At 41.3% G+C, this 24,652-nt stretch overlaps 1 protein-coding gene across 4 annotated transcripts in view; it reads left to right on the plus strand.

Annotated features, from left to right (window-relative positions):
* LOC115124135 (SH2 domain-containing protein 3C-like) overlaps nucleotides 1-24,652 on the plus strand; it is a 178,769-nt gene that overhangs the window by 125,358 nt on the left and 28,759 nt on the right. The gene's annotated exons all lie outside the window — the stretch shown is intronic.

Genomic DNA, 24,652 nt, shown 5'->3' on the forward strand with positions numbered 1-24,652 from the left:
CCCTGCCCGCCCCGCCCGGCCCAACAGACCACATTAACCCTCTCAGCAGCATGAGTCCCTGCCCGCCCCGCCCGGCCCAACAGACCACATTAACCCTCTCAGCAGCATGAGTCCCTGCCCGCCCCGCCCGGCCCAACAGACCAACATTCCCTGCCCGCCCCCGCCCAACCCTCTCAGCAGCATGAGTCCCTGCCCGCCCCGCCCAACAGACCACATTAACCCTCTCAGCAGCATGAGTCCCTGCCCGCCCCCCCGCCACATTAACCCTCCCCTGCCTGCCCCGCCCGGCCCAACAGACCACATTAACCCTCTCAGCAGCATGAGTCCCTGCCCAACAGACCACATTAACCCTCTCAGCAGCATGAGTCCCTGCCCACCCCGCCCGGCCCAACAGACCACATTAACCCTCTCAGCCCAGCGCTCCTCTCTACCCGCTGCAAGTAGGAGGGAGGAAGGGGTTACCATGGCAGCGGCATGCCCCATGTGAGGCCCTGCTGAGTGGGCTAGGAAAGGGAGGTGGGAGCCGGTGGGTTGGTGGTAACGTTAGGTGCTGGTTAATGATGGTAACTGCCCTCTCCTAATCAGGTAGACGTGGCCTGCTGGAGCCCCCAGCTCCCAGTCCCAAAACCCCCAGTCCCTTCCCTGGCCTTACCCCAGTCTCATCAAGCAGTCCCAAACCCCCACACAACATTCCTGGCCTTGCCCCAGCCAGCCCCTCCCCCCTAGGACCAGTGGAATGATGGAAGGAGGGTCCCCACGAAAAGGGCCCCCACTGTGGGGTCTGTGGGGTAGGTGGAGGCTGCAGGGTGGTGGCTGATTCCACCTGACAGGATTGGCTTTGTGGTGAGTTTATTTAAATGCAATAAAAGGTCCTGTTCCGTGCTCCCTTTGGAAGGGACACACACGGACACACATTCAAAGTTCCTTCATAGAAGCTACTCCTCTGTAGGTATGGTTCTGTGGGCCTAATTCAGATATAATACATGTTATAACAAGATGCCGAGCGCTTCAAGCCTCCTCCACCCTCTCTCGCTCCCCACACGCAACGTTTCAGTCACATCTCGGCGCCCGATGTCTGACCCATGCATGTAAACAACTATAGCCCGCTCCGTAGCCAGCTGCTCCATCTGCACTGATTGAAGTCACTTCATTAAGTTTAAAGGGGAACAGAAAGGAAAGATATAAACTGGTACTTTTTGGGGGTTCAAACTTTATTTTGATTTTCAGAACAGTGATACTCAACATAATAAATGATGCTTCTGTTCAGAACAGTGATACTCAACATAATAAATGATGGTTCTGTTCAGAACAGTGATACTCAACAAAATAAATGATGGTTCTGTTCAGAACAGTGATACTCAACATAATAAATGATGGTTCTGTTCAGAACAGTGATACTCAACATAATAAATGATGGTTCTGTTCAGAACAGTGATACTCAACATAATAAATGATGGTTCTGTTCAGAACAGTGATACTCAAAATAATAAATTATGCTTCTGTTCAGAACAAAACAATTGTAAAATCATTTTTGGTTTCAACCTCTGGTACGGACACACACATGGACACAAAGAAACACTCGTACGTACGAACACACACATCACACACACACACGCACACATAAACACACATTCTCTGAGTTCTAATAGATGAAAAGTTATCCTGGAAGGTTCATTTTCAATTTTCTATAGCAAAGTGATGAAATCTGTTGGTATCATCATAAAGATGAGTGGTTTGGTTCATCAACCTTGCTTCCTGACTCTATATTACAGCTTAATTGACCCATATCTCATTTACTGTAATATTGTCTGAGGCAGTACATATGCCTCCTACCTACACAAATGACTCATCATACAAAAGAACTCTGCAAGACTGGCTACCTCCTCTAAATACCTGGCTCCATCTGAACCTTTGTTTAAGAAACTCAATGTCTTGTCTATTTATGACATCACTGTACACCAATTATGCACTGTCATCTACAATCCTCATACCTCCCAGACAGTTTACCTAAACCCTTCAATGGATTCTTCCAGGTTCATTCTGAGATCCATCTATATAACACAAGACACTGTGATAACATTCACCCTCCCCTACCGCTGAAAAACATCCCCACAGCACGATGCTGCCACCACCATGCTTCACCGTAGGGATGGTGCCAGGTTTCCTCCAGAGGTGACGCTTGTCATTCAGGCCAAAGACTTCAATCTTGGTTTCATCAGACCAGAGAATCTTGTTTCTCATGGTCTGTGAGTCCTTTAGGTGCCTTTTGGCAAACTCCAAGCGGGCTGTCGTGTGCCTTTACGGAAGAGGGGCTTCCGTCTGGCCACTTTACCATAAAGGCCTGATTGGTAGAGTGCTGCAGAGATGGTTGTCTTTCAGGAAATTTCTCCCATGTCCACAGAGACTCTTGTCAGAGTGACAATCGGGTTGTTGGTTACCTCCCTGACTAAGGGCCTTCTCCCCCGATTGCTCAGTTTGGCCGGATACCCAGCTCTAGGAAGAGTGTTGGAGGTTTCAAACTTCTTCCATTTAAGAATGGAGGCCACTGTGTTCTTGGGGACCTTTGATGCTGCAGACATTTTTTGGTACCCTTCTCCAGATCTGTGCCTCGACACAATCCTGTCTCTGAGCTCTGCGGACAATTCCTTTGACCTCATGGCTTGGTTTTTGCTCTGACGTGCACTGTCAACTGTGGGACCTTATATACTGTAGACAGGTGTGTGCCTGTCCAATCAATTGAATTTACCACAGGTGGACTCCAATCAAGATGTAGAAACATCTCAAGGATTATCAGTGGAAACAGGATGCACCTGAGCTCAATTTCTCATAGCAAAGGGTCTGATTACTTATGGTGAATCACTAAAACAATACAGAAATACAATATGGAAAAAGAAGGAACAGCATGTCAGAAATCAGCTCAATGTAATTGAAGAATCCATAGACTCTAAAATTGGAAAACACTAAACAAATAACAACACAAAGAATTATCTATCCAAAATGGAGATATGGGTAAACCACTTCTCCAATATTTTTGGCTCTATAACAAAGACCAAACAGCAAAAACATATACATGATCAAATACAAATCTTACAATCAGCTATTAAAGACTACCAGAACCCACTGGATTCTCCAATTACCTTGAATGAGCTACAGGACTAAATAAAAACCATCCAACCCAAAAAGGCCTGTGTTGTTGATGGTATCCTCAATGAAATGATTGAATATACAGACACAAATTCAAATTGGCTATACTAAAACTCTTTAACATCATCCTTAGCTCTGGCATCTTCCCTAATTGGGGAAGATCACCCCAATCCACAAAAGTGGAGACAAATTTGTCCCCAATAACTACTGTGGGATATGAGTCAGTGTCACGCCCTGACCTTAGAGATCCTGTTTATGTCTATATTTTGGTTTGGTCAGGGTGTGAGTTGGGGTGGGTATTCTATATTCTATTATTTGTATTTCTATGTTTTGGCCGGGTAGGGTTCTCAATCAGGGACAGCTGTCTATCGTTGTCTCTGATTGAGAACCATACTTAGGTAGCCCCTTTTACACTTGTCTTTGTGGGAAGTTTACTTTGTTTATGGCACATAGCCTTTAGCTTCACGGTTTGGTTTGTAGTGTTTATTGTTTTGTTCGGTGTCTTTTCTAAATAAAGGAATATGTACGCTCACCACGCTGCACCTTGGTCCACTTCTTTCAACAGCCGTGACAGTCAGAGCATACTAGAATGTTATTTGGCCCTAAGCAGAGAGTACACAGTGGCAGAATACCTGACCACTGTGACTGACCCAAACTTAAGGAAAGCTTTGTCTATGTACAGACTCAGTGAGCACAGCCTTGCTATTGAGAAAGGCCGCTGTAGGCAGACCTGGCTCTCAGGAGAAGACAGTCTATGTGCTCACTGCCCACAAAATGAGGTGGATAGTGAACTGCACTTCCTAACCTTCTGCCAAATGTATGGCCTTGTTGGAGACACATATTTGCCTCAGATTACACAGATCCACTAAGAATTCGAAAACAAACCCGATTTTGATAAACTCCCATATCTACTGGGTGAAATTCCACAGTGTGCCATCACAACAGCAAGATTTGTGACATGTTGCCGCAAGAAAAGGGCAACCAGTGAAGAACAAACACCATTGCAAATACAACCCATATTTATGCTTATTTATTTTCCCTTTTGTACTTTAACTATTTGCACATTGTTACAACACTGTTATATATATAATATGATATTTGTAATGTCTTTATTGTTTTCTAACTTCTGTATGTGTAATGTTTAATGTTATTTTTATTGTTTAATTCACTTTTGTATATTATCTACCTCACTTGCTTTTGCAATGTTAACACGTTTCCCATGCGATGTCTTTATTCTTTTTGGAACTTCTGTGTTTACTGTGTTTATATGCCCTGTCTTAGGTCAGTTAGGATCACCACTTTATTTTAAGAATGTGAAATGTTAGAATAATAGTAGAGAGAATGATTTTTTTCAGCTTTATTTCTTTCATCACATTCCCAGTGGGTCAGACGTTTACATACACTCAATTAATATTTGGTAGCATTGCCTTTAAATGGTTTAACTTGTGTCAAACATTTCGGGTAGCCTTCCAAAAGCTTCCCACAATAAGTTGGGTGAATTTTGGCCCATTCCTCCTGACAGAGCTTGTGTAACTGAGTCAGGTTTGTCGGCCTCCTTGCTGGCAAACAATTTTTCAGTTCAGCCCACAAATTTTCTATGGGATTGAGGTCAGGGCTTTGTGATGGCCACTCCAATACCTTGACTTTGTTGTCCTTAAGCCATTTTGCCACAACTTTGGAAGTATGCTTGGGGTCATTGCCCATTTGGAAGACCCATTTGCGACCAAGCTTTAAGTTCCTGACTGATGTCTTGAGATGTTGCTTCAATATATCCACATCATTTTCAATCCTCATGATGCCATCTATTTTGTGAAGTGCACCAGTCCCTCCTGCAGCAAAGCACCCCCACAACATGATGCTGCCACCCCTGTGCTTCATGGTTGGGATGGTGTTCTTCGGCTTGCAAGCGTCCCTCTTTTTCCTCCAAACATAGCGATGGTCATTATGGACAAACAGTTCTATTTTTGTTTCGTCTGACCAGAGGACATTTCTCAAAAAAGTGCGATCGTTGTCCCCATATGCAGCTGCAAACCGTAGACTGGATTTTTTATAGCGGTTTTGGAGCAGTCGCTTCTTCCTTGCTGAGCTGCCTTTCAGGTTATGTCGATATAGGACTCGCTTACCTGTGGATATAGATACTTTTGTACCTGTTTCCTCCAGCATCTTCACAAGGTCCTTTGCTGCTGTTCTGGGATGGATTTGCATTTCTCGCACGAAAGTACGTTCATCTCTAGGAGACAGAACGTGTCTCCTTCCTGAGTGGTATGACGGCTGATTGGTCCCATGGTGTTTATACCTGTGTACTATTGTTTGTACAGATGAACGTGGCACCTTCAGGTGAACCAGACTTGTGGAGGTCTAAAAAACATCTAAAGTCTGAGGTCTTGGCTGATTTCTTGTGATTTTCCCATTATTTCAAGCAAAGGGGCAGTGCATTTGAAGGTCGACCTTGAAATACATCCACAGGTATACCTCCAATTGACTCAAAGGATGTCAATTAGCCTATCAGAATGATGTCAATTAGCCTATCAGAATGATGTCAATTAGCCTATCAGAATGATGTCAATTAGCCTATCAGAATGATGTCAATTAGCCTATCAGAAGCTTCTAAAGCCATGACATCATTTTCTGGAATTTTCCAAGCTGTTTATAAAAACCTCTTAGGGAAGCTGCGAATTTTCGCAGCTTTTTGTAAAAAATCGCGCAACATTTCAGCGCCCTGCTATTCATGCCAGGAATATAGTATATGCATATGATTAGTATGTGTGGATAGAAAACACTCAGACGTTTCTAAAACTGGTTAAATCACGGCTGTGACTATAACAGAACGTGCGTTTCATCGAAAAGTGCAGGAAAATCTGATCACTGAAAATGGAAAAAAATATTCATGCACCACTTCCAAGAATTGTTAAAGGTGACCCAGATTAAATGAGGTCGAGGTTGCAATACCTACAGCTTCCACACGATGTCTAGAGTCTTGTAATTTGCTTCGGCTTTGTTTCTTGGTCAAACCGAAACAAGGGAGCCGATTTCCTCCGGTCTCCAACAGGATGTTTTGGTTGAGCAATATCCGGCCATGATTTCAAGACGTGAAGCTAAAGAATATACATCGCCCGTGATCATTTTGATAGAGTATTGACGTATACTAATACCTAAAGTTGCATTACAAAAGTATTTCGAAGTGTTTTGTGAAAGTTTATCGTCAACTTTTTTAATTTTAAAAAATGACGTTACGTTAAAAAACGCTCATTTTTTTGTTGATCACACACTATTCATAGATCGATATCTAGGCTATATATGGACCGATTTAATCGAAAAAAGACCCAAAATGATGTTTATGGGACATCTAGGAGTGCCAAGAAAGAAGCTCGTCAAAGGTAATGAATGTTTTATATTTTATTTCTGCGTTTTGAGTAGCCCCCGGCTATCGCAAAATCTGTCGTTAGGTGACGTTGCAGTATTTTGGGGGATACATGCTATCAGATAATAGCTTCTCATGCTTTTGCCGAAAAGCATTTTACAAATCTGACTTGGTGGATAGATTCACAACGAGTGTAGCTTTAATTCAGTACATTGTATGTGCATTTTAATGAAAGTTTGAGTTTTATCAAAAACTATAGGTGGCGCACTTGAAATTTCCGCTGATTGTTGTTCCCACCACGGGACCACGGCCCTAACAAGTTTTAAAGCCACAGTCAACTTAGTGTATGTAAACTTCTGACCCACTGGAATTGTGATACAGTGAATTATAAGTGAAATAATCTGTCTATAAACAATTGTTGGAACAATGACTTGTGTCGTGCACTATGTAGATGTCCTAACCGACTTTCCAAAACTATCGTCTGTTAATTAACAAGAAAATTGTGGAGTGGTTGAAAAACGAGCGTTAATGACTCCAAACTAAGTGTATGTAAACTTCCGACTTCAACTGTATGTATTTAGTTTTTTTATTTTCCCTTTTGTACTTTAACCATTTGTACATCGTTACAACACTGTATAATATGACATTCAACATGTCTTTATTCTTTGGGAACTTCTGAGTGTAATGTTTACTGTTCCTTTTTATTCTTTATTTCACTCTTGTTTATATCGACTTCACTTGCTTTGGCAACATACACATATGTTTCCCATGCCAATAAAGCCCTTTGAATTCAATTGAATTGAGACAGACCTCTGGCCCAGTGGAGAGAAGGAGGGACGGATGAGAAGAGGGGAGGAGGGAGGGTGCCCCAATCTCAGGCTGCTGCCACGGCAACGGGGGCTGGGGTAGGGGCAGGGCCAAGCTGAAAGGCTCTAAATTCTATCATGGGCTTCCATCTAAGAGCTGTTTCACTGCATTCCTTATTCTTTTATTTTCATTGTACCGTTTCAATCCACCAGGGAGGGGTTGAATTTAGCAGGTTTTCTTTTTTCCTTTTTCCATGGCTTTAGGTAGTAGATTGTACGAATATGGTAGATTGTATATGGTAGATTGTACATGGTAGATTGTACATGGTAGATTGTACATGGTAGAGTGTATATGGTAGATTGTACGTATATGGTAGATTGTATATGGTAGATTGTACGTATATGGTAGATTGTATATGGTAGATTGTATATGGTAGATTGTATATGGTAGATTGTATATGGTAGATTGTACGTATATGGTAGATTGTACATGGTAGATTGTACATGGTAGATTGTACATGGTAGATTGTACATGGTAGATTGTACATGGTAGATTGTACGTATATGGTAGATTGTACATGGTAGATTGTACATGGTAGATTGTACATGGTAGAGTGTATATGGTAGATTGTACATGGTAGAGTGTATATGGTAGATTGTACATGGTAGATTGTACGTATATGGTAGATTGTACATGGTAGATTGTACATGGTAGATTGTATATGGTAGATTGTACATGATAGATTGTACATGGTAGATTGTATATGGTAGATTGTATATGGTAGATTGTACATGGTAGATTGTACATGGTAGATTGTATATGGTAGATTGTATATGGTAGATTGTACATGGTAGATTGTATATGTAGATTGTACATGGTAGATTGTACATGGTAGATTGTACATGGTAGATTGTACATGGTAGAGTGTATATGTATATGTAGATTGTACGTATATGGTAGATTGTATATGGTAGATTGTACGTATATGGTAGATTGTATATGGTAGATGGTAGATTGTATATGGTAGATTGTACGTATATGGTAGATTGTACATGGTAGATTGTACATGGATACATGAGATTGTACATGGTAGATTGTACGTATATGGTAGATTGTACATGGTAGATTGTACATGGTAGATTGTACATGGTAGAGTGTATATGGTAGATTGTACATGGTAGAGTGTATATGGTAGATTGTACATGGTAGATTGTATATGGTAGATTGTACATGATAGATTGTACATGGTAGATTGTATATGGTAGATTGTATATGGTAGATTGTACATGATAGATTGTACGTATATGGTAGATTGTATATGGTAGATTGTACATGGTAGATTGTACATGGTAGATTGTATATGGTAGATTGTATATGGTAGATTGTACATGATAGATTGTACATGGTAGATTGTACATGGTAGATTGTACTGGTAGATTGTATATGGTAGATTGTACATGATAGATTGTACATGGTAGATTGTACATGGTAGATTGTACATGGTAGATTGTATATGGTAGATTGTACATGATAGAGTGTATATGGTAGATTGTACATGGTAGAGTGTATATGGTAGATTGTACATGGTAGATTGTACGTATATGGTAGATTGTACATGGTAGATTGTATATGGTAGATTGTACATGATAGATTGTACATGGTAGATTGTACATGGTAGATTGTACATGGTAGATTGTACATGGTATTGTATATGGTAGATTGTACATGATAGATTGTACATGGTAGATTGTACATGGTAGATTGTACATGGTAGATTGTATATGGTAGATTGTACATGGTAGATTGTACATGGTAGATTGTACATGGTAGATTGTACGTATATGGTAGATTGTACATGGTAGATTGTATATGGTAGATTGTACATGATAGATTGTACATGGTAGATTGTACATGGTAGATTGTACATGGTAGATTGTACATGGTAGATTGTACATGGTAGATTGTATATGGTAGATTGTACATTATAGATTGTACATGGTAGATTGTACATGGTAGATTGTACATATATGGTAGATTGTATATGGTAGATTGTACATGGTAGATTGTACATGGTAGATTGTACATGGTAGATTGTACGTATATGGTAGATTGTACATGGTAGATTGTATATGGTAGATTGTACATGGTAGATTGTACATGGTAGATTGTATATGGTAGATTGTACATGGTAGATTGTACGTATATGGTAGATTGTACATGGTAGATTGTACATGGTAGATTGTATATGGTAGATTGTACATGGTAGATTGTACGTATATGGTAGATTGTACATGATAGATTGTATATGGTAGATTGTACATGGTAGATTGTACATGGTAGATTGTATATGGTAGATTGTACATGGTAGATTGTACGTATATGGTAGATTGTACATGGTAGATTGTACATGGTAGATTGTACATGGTAGATTGTATATGGTAGATTGTACATGGTAGATTGTACATGGTAGATTGTACATGGTAGATTGTATATGGTAGATTGTACATGGTAGATTGTACATGGTAGATTGGACATGGTAGATTGTACATGATAGAGTGTATATGGTAGATTGTACATGATAGATTGTATATGGTAGATTGTATATGGTAGATTGTACATGGTAGATTGTATATGGTAGATTGTACATGGTAGATTGTATGTATATGGTAGATTGTACATGGTAGATTGTACATGGTAGATTGGACATGGTAGATTGTACATGATAGATTGGACATGGTAGATTGTACATGATAGATTGTACATGGTAGATTGTACATGGTAGATTGTACGTACATGATAGATTGTATATGGTAGATTGTACATGATAGATTGTACATGGTAGATTGTACATGATAGATTGTATGTGGTAGATTGTACATGGTAGATTGTATCACCAGAAGAAAAAACACCATCCATCCCTAGACAACCCCCCACTCTCATCCATCCCCAGACAACCCCCCACACTCATCCATCCCTAGACAACCCCCCCACTCCCATCCATCCCTAGACAACCCCCCCCACTCCCATCCATCCCTAGACAACCCCCCACTCCCACACATCCCCAGACAACCCCCACTCCCAAACATCCCCAGACAACCCCCCACTCCCATCCATCCCTAGACAACCCCCCACTCCCATCCATCCCCAGACAACCCCCCACTCTCCTCCATCGCCAAACAACCCCCCACTCCCATCCATCCCTAGAACCCCCCATTCCCATCCATCCCTAGACAACCCCCCACTCCCATACATCCCCAGACAACCCCCACTCTCCTCCATCGCCAGACAACCCCCCACTCCCATCCATCCCTAGAAACCCCCATTCCCATCCATCCCTAGACAACCCCCCACTCCCATACATCCCCAGACAACCCCCCCACTCCCATGCATCCCCAGACAACCCCCCACTCCCATACATCCCCAGACAATCCCCCATTCCCAACATGGGTCATACCATAGGATCAGCTGCAAAAGGGGAAACGTGCCCTGACCATCCCATCCATTCACTGAGGAAGTGAACCCTAACCCTCCACCTGCACCCCATCCCAATCCACCTCTAGCCCCGCATCGCACCCCCATCTTCTGCCCAACCCTCATCTCCAGCACAACCCTATTATCCCCTAATAGGGAGTTATAGTAGAACTGTCCTACTCCAGGTTGGTAGAGAACCACATCTACCTGCCAGTCTGTCCCTGTCCCATCCCTGTCCCTGTTCTAACCATCCCATATATTCAATGAGTGTGTGTGTGTGTGTGTGTGTGTGTGTGTGTGTGTGTGTGTGTGTGTGTGTGTGTGTGTGTGTGTGTGTGTGTACACTGTAGGCCAGGTTAGTGCGGGGTCCTGTATTAGAGGTCTATTACAGTAAGAGAAGCCAGCCAAGGCTAATGGCTCTCTGGCTCAATATTTAGATAAATTAGCTGCTGTGTCTAATATCTAATATACATGAGACAGTGCATGCCACGGTGGCAGGGGAGGACAGTGTGTGTGTGTGTGTGTGTGTGTGTGTGTGTGTGTGTGTGTGTGTGTGTGTGTGTGTGTGTGACTTCCTGAGTGCTGCACTGTACATCGCCCGGCATCTGGCCAGTTCACAAACAATGAGATGTTTACATAGCAACCAAAGCAACATTACAGGGGGGTTATATGAATGGAATATTCTTTCACTCTTCATTGTACTGCCTTGATTACTCCCCCATGTCCTTCCTTCCTTCCTTCCTTCCTTCCTTCCTTCCTTCCTTCCTTCCTTCCTTCCTTCCTTCCTTCCTTCCTTCCTTCCTTCCTTCCTTCCTTCCTTCCTTCCTTCCTTCCTTCCTTCCTTCCTTCATCTCTCTCTCTCTCTCTCCTCTCTCTCTCTCTCTCTCTCTCTCTCTCCCCCCCTTTCTCTCTCTCTCTCTCCCCTTTCTCTCTCTCTCTCTCCCTCTCTCTCTCGCTTTACCCCTCTATTTCTGTTTCTCTCTACCCCTTTCTCTCTCTCTCTCTCTCTCTCTCTCTCTCTCTCTCTCCCTTTCTCTCTCTCTCTCTCTCTCTCTCTCTCCCCCTTTCTCTCTCTCGCTCTCTCTCTCTCTCTCTCTCTCTCTCTCGCTTTACCCCTCTACTTCTGTTTCTCTCTACCCCTTTCCTCTCTCTCTCTCTCTCTCTCTCTCTCTCTCTCTCTCTCTCTCTCTCTCTCTCCCCCCTTCTCTCTCTCTATCTCTCTCTCTCTCTCTCTCTCCCCCTTTCTCTCTCTCGCTCTCTTTCTTGCTCTCTCTCTCGCTCTCTCCCTTCCCCTCTGTCCCCTTCTCAATTCAATTCAAAGGACTTTATTGGCATGGAAACATATGTTTACATTGCCAAAGCAAGTGAAATAGATAATAAACACAAGTGAAATAAACAATCAAAAATGAACAGTAAACATTCCACTCACAAAAGTTTCAAAGGAATAGAGATATTTCAAATGTCATATGGCTATGTACAGTTTTGTAACGATGTGCAAATAGTTAAGGTTCTCTCCTTCCCTCCTTAATTCTGTCTGTGTTGTTGCATTAACAAACAGCCAGAGGTCTGTGCTCTCCAGGAGACGGGTGTGAGCCTGTAACTCCAACCCACCAGGGAGGCACTGTAACTGGGCCACAGAACCTGGGGCTCAGCCAGAGGATAGATGGGTGTACCCCACTCTGTGGGAGAGATAGATGAGAACAAGTTGAAAACGTTCACTTACTGTTTCTCTCTCAGACGTCTCTGCCTCTGGCTTTGTCTCTGTCTCTGTCGGTCTCTCTCTTTCTCTCTCTTTCTCTCTCTCTGTCTCTCTTTGTCTCTTTGTCTCTCTCTGTCTGTCTCTCTCGGTCTCTCGGTCTCTGAATTCAATTGACTATTGCAGCTCTGTGGGTGTAACATTTATTGACCATTTTTTAATACCTTCTTGAAACAAAGCTTGTTTTATAAGGATGGGATTCACCCCATATCATTTGGGTTCCTGGATCCTTTCACAGCATTATAAGGCTGCGTTGAGAAAATGACTTATCAATGGCCCGAGCCCAGCTCAGTTACTCCTTACCATTGTGTCGCTGAGTTGGCATAGTGCTTGGTGATGTTCTGGCCAAAGAAATATCCTGTGGAGTACTGTAGAGATCCATTTTAGGGCCTCTCTTATTTCTGATATACGTTAATGATATGCCAGATACAGTAAACCTCTTGCTTTATGCTGATGATTCAGCCATACTGGTATCTGGGAAGGATACAGTTTACATAGAGGAGACCCTGAGTAAGGAATTGCATTTTGTTACAGATTGGTTGGGAAAAACTGAATCGATTAGGGAAAAACTGAATAGATTTTGTTTGGAACAAAACGTAGATTGCTTAGGTCTGACAAGTTAACAGTAAACTGTGTAGGCAAGGAGATTGAATCTAAAACAAGTGTATCTGATATTGGTGTGTCCCTAGATCAATCCCTTTCTGGAGACCTGATTGCTGATAAAAAAAAACTATTTCTAAAGTGGTAAACAAATTGACATTATTATATCGTAACACTAGATATTTTAACATTAAAGTTAAGAATATGCTTGTCTCAACCTTGATGCGGTTAAGGTTGAAAATAAGAATTTGTTCTTAACTGACTTGCCTAGTTAAATAAAAAATGTATCAATTGTGCCTACTGTTCTGACTTGGTGGTGCACATGTAGCCTATTGCCTGTTTTAGAGAAATGTAATCATTGTCTGCTTATATGCCTTTATATATAGCCCACTATACCAGAGCAGGCATTAGCATTAGCATTAGCATTAGCCTGCTCTGCTTGGTATAGTGGGCTATGAAAAAAGCTGAAATTTATACATTTTTTATTTAACTAGGCAAGTCAGTTAAGAACAAATTCTTATTTTCAATGACAGCCTAGGAACAGTGGGTTGACTGCCTTGTTCAGGGGGAGAACAACAGATTTTTACCTTGTCAGCTCGGGGATTCGAGCTTGCAACCTTTCAGTTACTAGTCCAACGCTCTGACCACTAGGCTACCAGCCGCCCCATACAGGTCATGCAAAATAATTTATCAGGTATATGCTGGACCCACATAGGGGTACAGGAGTTCAGGGAGGTGGGCTTGTTGCCGTTGGAGTCCAGGGTGGACCATCTTAAACTTAATCATATGTTTGACTGTGCCCCAGGTTACATAAAAAATCACATTGATGTGGTCTATAATCAACACAGTCACAATACGAGAGCTAGCGTTATGTCTTGTAAAATCACAAGAGTAAACAGTACTGTGAGGAGCACGTTTTTCCATACAGGCATTTGTATATGGAATAGACTTCCCTTGGAGATCAAGCAAAGAAAAAGTTACATTTGCTTTAGACAAGGTTGTCTAAGTAAAATAAACCCCTCCACTGCCCCTTGTGGCCCCTAATGCTGGTCAGGTGGATTTATTTGAAGGATCGGTATGATCCTGCAATTAATAGATTGTTTCAATGTGAAATGAATATGGTTGATTTTTAAGGTTCGGGAGAAGTGCAGTGAATAGTGCCACTTTTTAGGACGTCAATATAAATGAATGTGTTTATGATTGTTTGTAATTTTGTCTTGTCTTTTAATCGTTATGTGTTATTGTTTTTACCGTCGAGGACCACTTTGGAAATAAGCGTTTTAATTAATACTTTCAAGTGATGTCCTCAGGGTCCACCTTGTGCATTTTGTACATATCTGTTGCCCAAAATAAATTCAATTAAATTCAGTAGGACAGAGGTAGTTAATATAACTTTTTGTTCAGCACTTTTGAAATGTACAGCGACAGAATTCAGAACATGGGCCGTTTTTACAGTATTCTCCCTGTACACCAAGTCAGAACCGTAGGATATATAAAGGCATATAAGCAGACAATGATTACATTTCTCTAAAACAGGCTACATGTGCACCACCAAGTCAGAACAGTAGGCAAAAAAAAATGGGGAAAGGCACATGGGCTACTAACAGCTTACTACACAACATAAACTTAGCATTACTTTCTTAGCTATAATATATATATCTCCCTGGCATATGACATAATTTATGCAGCAGCATACAAGACATTTTTGGATTCACCTTGTTGTGCTGTGCTCACTTGAACAGGAAGGTGGCGCGGCGGTTCTTCAAGGGCAAACTTTGTCATCAAAGTCTGTAATTCTCTGGATTTATGGTGATTTCAAGACAACTGGGAACTAGGAAAAAAACAATGTTGAATCATGATGATGTCAGTGATCTTCAGGTCAGAGTTCTAGAAAGAGGCCCGAGTTCCCTAACGGTTCAAGACGTATTTTCAGTTGTCTTGTTGTCTTGAACTCACTGAAGTCAAATTTCCCAGTTCTGAGTTTCCAGTTGTTTTGAGCGCAGCAGAAGTTATGCTGGATTGACAGCATGGCCAATGTTGAATGTTTATCCTTTTCAACATGGAAAAGAGACCTTAATCCCAGACTTGGGACCACAAACCCACTCCACTGAATAGCAGGCTAGTGATTGCTTTGCAGTGCTTGCAGTTAGTTAGCCACTGGTCCTTCCAAACCACTCATTGTTGAATTTGCCATTTCCATCTTGTTGTGTAATGTTTATGTTCAATGGCCGATGAGCACCGATACATTTTATCTATAATTTCTCTTCATATGACAAGGATTGAAAAGGATTTGCCAGTAGGTTGTCAACTTGATTCATGATGATGACTGCTTGCTTGCTAGCTAAGATTTTGAAAGTATGATGTTGACATGATCAGTCCAGTCAAATTTATCTGTGGCCAATGAGCTTGTGCCTTCTTGGATGGGCACTTCTAATGTAACTCAATGGCAGCACACAAGGGGCTTGAATTTTCGAGCTCTACTATTAGATTTTACGATGAAGTAGTGTCCCCATGAGTGACAGAACTCTGAGCCAATCACGGCGCAACTAGAGAACATTACTAACCTGTATGCTCCGTATTTTCCGCTGGCTGCCCCACCACCACAGAAAGCACTGAGCTGGGCTGAAACACCTGCATTTTGCAGCTGCCTTACTCAAGAAAACACAAAAGAGAGCATGTTTGTATGTGGCTTTATTCACTCAATGATTTTTATTTTACTTGACATTGTTTGCAAACTGATATGTGACATTAATGCCAAAATAACATGCAAAACAGACAACAACATAAAATAAAATGTATTTTTGTGGCGATGCAGGTGGGGCTCAAAACTGGTGGGGCACTTTACTAATGCTGCAGAAATTAGCTTTAAATAAGTATCCAAATCCATCAGATGTAGTGAACACAATACTGTAGCCATATCTAGGAAAACCAAAGTTCCAAAGGCTGCACCTAATATAGTGTATAAGAGGTCATACAATACGTTTGTAATGATTCCTATGTTGTTGATGTAAAGAACATTTGTTGGTCTGTGGTGTGTAATGAGGAGCAACCAGACGCGGCACTTGACACATTTATGACATAGCTTATTCCAAGTAATAATAAGCATTACACCCATTAAAACAATGACAGTCAAAACTATTCATTTCTGATTGATTGATGAGGAATTTAAAAATGGTATGGTTTAGAGGGATGTGGCAAAAGGAATGGCAAATAAGTCTTGCTGCGGAATCAATTAGCAAACGTACCGCAAATTGAGAAATCATGTGACTTAACTGAGTAAAAATAAGAATAAACTATACTATGAAACAAGCAGAAATTCTATAAAGAATGATAGTAAAAGGTTTTGAAGCACCTTAAATGAAATTGAATCAGATGGCTCGTTCATCACAAAACCCACTGATATTGCCAATGACTTTAATGATTTTTTTACTGGCAAGTTTAGCAAACTTAGGCATGACATGCCAGCAACAAACACTGACACTACACATCCAAGTATATCGGATCAAAATTATGAAAGACAAACATTGTAATTTTTGGAATTTTGTAAAGTTAGTGTGGAAGAGGTAAAAAATGATTGTTGCCTATCAACAATGACAAGCCACTGGGGTCTGACAACTTGGATGGAAAATTACTGAGGATAATAGTGGACAATATTGCCACTCCTATTTACCATATCTTCAATTTAAGCCTACTACAATGTGTGTGCCCCCAGGCTTGGAGGAAAGCAAAAGTCATTCCGCTACCTAAGAATGGTAAATCCCACTTTACTGGCTAAAATAGCCGACTAATCAGCCTGTTACCTTGGTAAACCTTTGGAAGAAATTGTGTTTGACCAGATACAATGCTATTTTACAGTAAACAAATTGACAACAAACTTTCAGCATGCTTATAGAGGAGGAAATTCAATAAGCACAGCACTTACAAAAATGACTGATGATTGGCTGAGAGAAATTTATGATAAAAAGATTGTGGGGACTGTTTTGTAAGACTTCAGTGCGCCTTTTGACATTATCGATCATAGTCTGCTCCTGGAAAAACTTATGTGTTATGGCTTTACACCCCCTGCTATATTATGGATAATGAGTTGCCTGACTAACAGAACACAGAGGGTGTTCTTTAATGGAAGCCTCTCTAACATAATCCAAGTAGAATCAGGAATTCCCTAAGGGGAAAGCCAGAGTGTCTATGTATGCAGATGACTCAACAATGTCCATGTCAGCTACTACAGCAACTGAAATGACTGAAACTCTTAACAAAGAGTTGTAGTTAGTTTCAGAGTGTGTGGCAAGGAATAAGTTAGTCCAAAATATTTATAAAACTAAAAGCATTGTATTTGGGACAAATCATTCACTAAACCCTAAACCTCAACTAAATCTTGTAATGAATAATGTGGAAATTGAGAAAGTTGAGATGACTAAACTGCTTGGAGTTACTCTGGATTGTAAACTGTCCTGGTCAAAACGTATTGATACAACAGTAGCTAAGGGGAGAAGTCTGTCCATGGTAAGGTGCTGCTCTACCTTCTTGACAGCACTGTCAACAAGGCAGGTCCTACAGGCCCTAGTTTTGTTGCGCCTGGATTACTGTTCAGTCGTGTGGTCAGGTGCCACAAAAAAGGACAGGAAAATTGGTTCAAAACATGGCAGCAAGGCTGGCCCTTGGATGTACTGTACACAAAGAGCTAATATTAATAATATGCATATCAATCTCTGGCTCTAAGTGGAGGAGAGATTTACTTCATCATTGCTTGTATTTATGAGAGGTATTGACATGTTGAACGCACCTAGCCGTCTGTTTTGAACTCCTGGGACACAGCTCGGACACCCATGCATATCCCACAAGATATGCCACAAGAGGTCTCTTCACAGTCCCCAAATCCAGAACAGACAATGGAAGGCGCACAGTACTACATAGAGCCATGACTGCATGGAACTCTATTCCACATCAAGTAACTCATGCAAGCATTAAAATTAGATTTAAAAACTGATTAAAAAACACTTTAAGGAACAGAGGGGACTGTAAAGCAACACAAACATAGGCACAGACACATGCATACACACACACACACACAATAACATACACGTTATACACACACGTACACGTGGATTTTGCACTGTATATATGTGGTAGTGGTGGAGTAGGGGCCTGAGGGCACACGGTCTGTGAATGTATTGTAATGTTTTTTAAATGGTATAAACTGCCTTCAATTTGCTGGACCCCAGGAAGAGTGGGGATCCATAATAAATACAAATACTCTGCACACACATCTACACACACGTGTAGAAATGTGATGGTAGAATATTGGCCTGAGGGAACACATTTAATGTGTTGTGAAAAGTGCTATGAAATGCAATGTCATGTAATATTTTCAATTGTATACAACTGCCTTGCTGGACCCAAATGTTTACATATGTTTACAGTGCCAAAAATATACAGGAAAAATAGTTTACTGTTTACAGCCAAAGGCATATAGCAGCAGCATATGTTTACATATGTTTACAGTCCAAAGGGCATATGTTTACATAACAGTGCCAAAGGGCATATGTTTACAAAGTTTACAGTCAAAGGGCATATGTTTACATATGTTTACAGTGCCAAAGGGCATATGTTTACATATGTTTACAGTGCCAAAGGGCATATGTTTACAGTGCCAAAGGGCATATGTTTACATATGTTTACAGTGCCAAAGGGCATATGTTTACATATGTTTACAGTGCCAAAGGGCATATGTTTACAGTGCCAAAGGGCATATGTTTACATATGTTTACAGTGCCAAAGGGCATATGTTTACATATGTTTACAGTGCCAAAGGGCATATGTTTACAGTGCCAAAGGGCATATGTTTACAGTGCCAAAGGGCATATGTTTACAGTGCCAAAGGGCATATGTTTACATATGTTTACAGTGCCAAAGGGCATATGTTTACATATGTTTACAGTGCCAAAGGGCATATGTTTACATATGTTTACAGTGCCAAAGGGCATATGTTTACATATGTTTACAGTGCCAAAGGGCATATGTTTACATATGTTTACAGTGCCATATGTTTATGTTTACAGTGCCAAAGGGCATATGTTTACATATGTTTACAGTTATGTTTACAGTGCCAAAGGGCATATGTTTACATATGTTTACAGTGCCAAAGGGCATATGTTTACATATGTTTACAGTGCCAAAGGGCATATGTTTACATATGTTTACAGTGCCAAAGGGCATATGTTTACAGTGCCAAAGGGCATATGTTTACATATGTTTACAGTGCCAAAGGGCATGTTTACAGTGCCAAAGGGCATACATATGTTTACAGTGCCAAAGGGCATATGTTTACATATGTTTACAGTGCCAAAGGGCATATGTTTACATATATGTTTACAGTGCCAAAGGGCATATGTTTACATATGTTTACAGTGCCAAAGGGCATATGTTTACATATATGTTTACAGTGCCAAAGGGCATATGTTTACATATGTTTACAGTGCCAAAGGGCATATGTTTACATATGTTTACAGTGCCAAAGGGCATATGTTTACATATGTTTACAGTGCCAAAGGGCATATGTTTACATATGTTTACAGTGCCAAAGGGCATATGTTTACAGTGCCAAAGGGCATATGTTTACATGTTTACAGTGCCAAAGTTTACAGTTTACAGTGCCAAAGGGCATATGTTTACATATGTTTACAGTGCCAAAGGGCATATGTTTACATATGTTTACAGTGCCAAAGGGCATATGTTTACATATGTTTACAGTGCCAAAGGGCATATGTTTACATATGTTTACAGTGCCAAAGGGCATATGTTTACATATGTTTACAGTGCCAAAGGGCATATGTTTACATATGTTTACAGTGCCAAAGCAAGTGAAATAAAGCAAGTGAAATATATAATAAACAAAAGTGAAATAATTAACAATTAACATTACACTCACAAGTTTCAAAGGAATAGACACAAATGTCATATTATGGCTATGTACAGTCTTATATTTATGTGAAAATAGTACACGCATAAATATGGTTTGTATTGACATGCTCACTGAGTCTGTACATAGTCAAAGGTACATGTATGTGCAGCAAAACATTTCTAAAAACCTGCTGTCACGGCCGTTAAAAGAACTGGACCAAGGAACAGCGTGGTGGGCGTACATTTTCTCCTTTATTTGAAATGACGCTGACATAACAATAAACTATACAACACAAACCGCGACGCTTAAGGCTATGTGCCATCAAACAAAGTTAATTTCCCACAAACACAGGTGGGAAAAGGGTACCTAAGTATTTTTTAATTTTTTTTTATTTCACCTTTATTTAACCAGGTAGGCAAGTTGAGAACAAGTTCTCATTTACAATTGCGACCTGGCCAAGATAAAGCAAAGCAGTTCGACACATACAACGACACAGAGTTACACATGGAGTAAAACAAACATACAGTCAATAATACAGTAAAAAAAACAAGTCTATATACAATGTGAGCAAATTAGGTGAGAAGGGAGGTAAAGGCAAAAAAGGCCATGGTGGCAAAGTAAATACAATATAGCAAGTAAAACACTGGAATGGTAGTTTTGCAATGGAAGAATGTGCAAAGTAGAAATAAAAATAATGGGGTGCAAAGGAGCAAAATAAATAAATAAATTAAATACAGTTGGGAAAGAGGTAGTTGTTTGGGCTAAATTATAGGTGGGCTATGTACAGGTGCAGTAATCTGTAAGATGCTCTGACAGTTGGTGCTTAAAGCTAGTGAGGGAGATAAGTGTTTCCAATTTAAGAGATTTTTGTAGTTCGTTCCAGTCATTGGCAGCAGAGAACTGGAAGGAGAGGCGGCCAAAGAAAGAATTGGTTTTGGGGGTGACGAGAGAGATATACCTGCTGGAGCGTGTGCTACAGGTGGGAGATGCTATGGTGACCAGCGAGCTGAGATAAGGGGGACTTTACCTAGCAGGGTCTTGTAGATGACATGGAGCCAGTGGGTTTGGCGACGAGTATGAAGCGAGGGCCAGCCAACGAGAGCGTACAGGTCGCAATGGTGGGTAGTATATGGGGCTTTGGTGACAAAACGGATTGCACTGTGATAGACTGCATCCAATTTGTTGAGTAGGGTATTGGAGGCTATTTTGTAAATGACATCGCCAAAGTCGAGGATTGGTAGGATGGTCAATTTTACAAGGGTATGTTTGGCAGCATGAGTGAAGGATGCTTTGTTGCGAAATAGGAAGCCAATTCTAGATTTAACTTTGGATTGGAGATGTTTGATATGGGTCTGGAAGGAGAGTTTACAGTCTAACCAGACACCTAAGTATTTGTAGTTGTCCACGTATTCTAAGTCAGAGCCGTCCAGAGTAGTGATGTTGGACAGGCGGGTAGGTGCAGGTAGCGATCGGTTGAAGAGCATGCATTTAGTTTTACTTGTATTTAACAACGATAGACAGCTGTCCCTGATTGAGAACCATACCTGGCCAAAACATAGAAATAGACAATCATAGAAACACAAAACATAGAATGCCCACCCCAACTCACGCCCTGACCAAACCAAAATAGAGACATACAAAGGATCTCTAAGGTCAGGGTGTGACACTTGCTTTGTCATTATGGTGAATTGTGTGTAGATTGATGGTAATTTAATCCATTTTAGAATAAGGCTGTAACGCAACAAAATGTGGAAAAAGTCCAGGCGTCTGAATACTTTCCGAATGCACTGGAGGTGTAGTTTTCTGTGTGCTCTAGGGCAACAGTGCCTAGATGGAATTTCTATTTGTGGTCCTGGCAACTGAACATTTGTTTACTGTCAGGGCCCAGGTCTGACAGAATCTGTGCAGAAGATCTAGTTGCTGTAGGCCCTCCTTGGTTGGGGACAGAATCACCAGATCATCAGTAAATAGTAGACATTTGACTTCAGATTCTTGTAGGGTGAGGCCGGATGCTCAATATGTATCAACAAATTGGCGAGGGCACTAGAACAGTCTGCAGCATCCGGCCTCACTCTACAAGAATCTGAAGTCAAATGTCTACTATTTACTGATGATATATATATATATAGATGTCGAACAGGGTGGCGCTCAAGCTGCATCCCTGTCTCACCCCCTGTCCCTGTGGAAAGAAATGTGTGTATTTTTTGCCCATTTTAACCTGCACACTTGTTGTTTGTGTACATGGATTTTGTAATGTTGTCCCCCAACACGGTTTTCCATCAATTTGCATAGCAGACCCTCATGCCAAATTGAGTCAAAAGCTTTTTTGAAATCAACAAAGCATGAGAAGCCTTTGGTTTGGTTTGGTTGTTTGTCAATTGGGGTGTGCAGGGTGAATATGTGGTCTGTTGTACGGTAATTTGCTAAAAAGCCAATTTGACATTTGCTCAGTACATTGTTTTCACTGAGGAAATGTACAAGTCCGCTGCTAATGAGCTGATTTCTGACGTGCTGTTCCTTCTTTTTCCGTAATGTATTTCTGTATTGTTTTAGTGCTCCACCATAGTGAAGGCCTAGACTCAGGTTTTATGGGTCTCTACATTTTTGGTTGGATAGGTTTCTCACTTTCTTTCTCAGGTTTTTGCATTCTTCATCAAACCATTTTGTCTTTGTTTTTAATTTTCTTAGGTTGTCTGTTTGACATTTTTAGATACGATAGGGTAGCTTAAAGGTCAAATATACCGTTTTTTTAGTGGGTTTCTACACTACTTTCCTTCCATCTATAGCATTTCCTAATATGGTGCAGTTCCTTTGACTTTGAAGCCTGATGATTGAATATTGCTCGGTTCAAGTAGACTGTGATATTGCTGTGATCTGATAGGAATGTTATTGGGCTGACTGTGAACGCTCTGAGAAACAATGCGTTGAGGGAAGTCATCTACAGTACAAAAGCCAAGGGATGAGCTGTAGGTGCACCTACCATAGTCTACTTGAAGCCTACCATAGTCTCCTTGAAGCCTACCATAGTCTCCTTGAAGCCTACCATAGTCTCCTTGAAGCCTACCATAGTCTCCTTGAAGCCTACCATTGCATATGTAAAGATCCAGCATGTGACTGAGCTGTAGGAGTTGTGACATGTTTTTGTTGGTTGTTTTGTCATAGTTGTGTCTTGGGGGGCATATTTGGGAGGGAATGCTGTCACCTCCAGGTAGGTGTTTGTCCCCCTGTGTGCTGAGGGTGTCAGGTTCTTGTCCAGTTCTGGCATTTAGATTGCCACTGACTACTATATGTCTCTGGGCCTGGACATTGTTGATCTTCCCCTCTAGGATGGAGAAGCTGTCATTGTTAAAGTATGAGGATTCTAGTGGGGGATATAGGTAGCACACGGGAGGACATTTTTCTCTTTTTAGATAATTCATTTCTATCCAGATGTAAAATGTTCCTGTTTTGACTAATTTAGTGGGTTTGGTCTGTTCTATACCAATTTAACATATCCCCTGAGTCTCTTCTCTGTTTCACACCTGGTAGTTTGTTGCATGGGACTACCAGCTCTCTGTAACCTAGAGGGAATTGCATTAGTATAGGTTGGGCCTGTTTCTCTACTTTACTTTACTGACTTTATTGTTATTTTGTTGCAGTGTCATGTACACGTTTAAAGTTACATTTAAATACAAATCAAATTGACAATACAACTTTCATAACGTTACATACCAATAAAAAGAGACTAGCCTGCTGGCCTTACTGGGTCGATAGGAACATTAGCCTGCTGGCCTTACTGGGTCGATAGGAACATTAGCCCAACCTATTTAGGAGGGATATCACACTTGGCACAATATGTCACCACAGAGACCATGTCACCACAGAGCCCCTGTCACCACAGAGCCCATGTCACCACAGAGCCCCTGTCACCAGAGCCCATGTCACCAGAGCCCATGTCACCACAGAGCCCCTGTCACCAGAGACCATGTCACCAGAGCCCATGTCACCAGAGCCCATGTCACCACAGAGCCCATGTCACCAGAGACCATGTCACCACAGAGCCCCTGTCACCACAGAGCCCCTGTCACCAGAGCCCCTGTCACCAGAGCCCCTGTCACCACAGAGCCCATGTCACCACAGAGCCCCTGTCACCACAGAGCCCCTGTCACCACAGAGCCCATGTCACCACAGAGCCCCTGTCACCACAGAGCCCCTGTCACCACAGAGCCCATGTCACCACAGAGCCCCTGTCACCACAGAGCCCATGTCACCACAGAGCCCCTGTCACCACAGAGACATGGAAAAGCAATAACTCCACACCTAACCATGCTGCTCTTTTATTGCACACACACTCTCTTCAGGCCCGCCGCACTTCACACACGTGCCGTCAAATCTCTCTCTCTCTCTCTCTCTCTCTCTCTCTCTGTTTTTCTGTTTCTCTTATTGTCACTTTCTCTCTCTTTTTTTTTGTTCCTCTTTCAATTCAATTCAATGTGCTTTATTGGCATGATGTAACAATGTATATATTGCCAAAGCTTACTTTGGAGATTGACAATATTAAGATAATATATGTGTGTGTGTGTGTGTGTGTGCGTGTGCGTGTGTGCGTGTGTGTAATGAATAGTACCAGTAC

Source organism: Oncorhynchus nerka, linkage group LG22 (assembly GCF_034236695.1).
Source record: "Oncorhynchus nerka isolate Pitt River linkage group LG22, Oner_Uvic_2.0, whole genome shotgun sequence".
NCBI classification, from domain to species: Eukaryota; Metazoa; Chordata; class Actinopteri; order Salmoniformes; family Salmonidae; genus Oncorhynchus; species Oncorhynchus nerka.